The following is a 763-nucleotide window of genomic DNA, read 5'->3' on the forward strand; positions in this document are numbered from 1 at the left end:
TAACCCTTACCCCCCCAACCCCCAAAAAAAATAAAAAAATCTTTTCAACCAAATTATTTTGTAGAGATGGATAGGGCATGCCACATGTCAAGTTTCAAGGCTACATTCAATCATATACCCCAATATATTGGCATTTCACATTGTACTTTCAGCCATCTATTTTGTTTTGAACCAATTCTTTAATGGATTTTCAAACCTTTATTTCACTGCATGACCATCTCTATCTAGGGTGAAAATTGATATGTATACAAAGGATTTGGATAGTTGTGGCCAGGTCTTGGGATCTAATCCCATCTTTATCCTATACTTCTAATGCTCTCATTGTATGATTCTGAAATTCATTGCCAGAGGTTTGCAGTTAAAACTTGTAGGTTTACCAAAGTGGCTACACTTGCTCGTACATCATAAGAATTCTGCAATGCATCAATAGAGCATCAATAGAGCATCAATAGAGATCAATTACAACCACCCGACATACAAATTGGCACAATGGTATACTGGGTTTTCATTCCTGATTACAGAATTTTTACAGAAAATTAGAAATGGACATGGGTGACGAAAAGTTTCAGTAATCATCAACCGGACCTGGATTTTGAAGGATTGTGTGGAGAATGAGTGACTAAGTCAAGAAAAGCTCACAAAACAAAGCTAAAACGTTTTATTGACATAATTATAATCCTCAACCCTTGCGAATTGCAATAAACAGAGCAACAGGAGCAGTCAGGTTACATAATCTTTAGTGGCCAACAATTCTCAGAGCTCT

The 763-nt window shown here is 36.4% G+C and overlaps 1 protein-coding gene across 1 annotated transcript in view; it reads right to left on the minus strand.

Annotated features, from left to right (window-relative positions):
- Positions 1–633: 633 nt before the first annotated feature.
- LOC122087504 (protein ALP1-like) overlaps positions 634–763 on the minus strand; it is an 11,055-nt gene continuing 10,925 nt past the window's right edge. Inside the window, exon 4 of the mRNA XM_042656657.1 lies at positions 634–761. The gene's annotated coding sequence lies outside the window, so the exon portion shown is untranslated. The remainder of the gene's footprint in view (positions 762–763) is intronic.

Source organism: Macadamia integrifolia, chromosome 8 (assembly GCF_013358625.1).
Source record: "Macadamia integrifolia cultivar HAES 741 chromosome 8, SCU_Mint_v3, whole genome shotgun sequence".
Taxonomy (NCBI): Eukaryota; Viridiplantae; Streptophyta; class Magnoliopsida; order Proteales; family Proteaceae; genus Macadamia; species Macadamia integrifolia.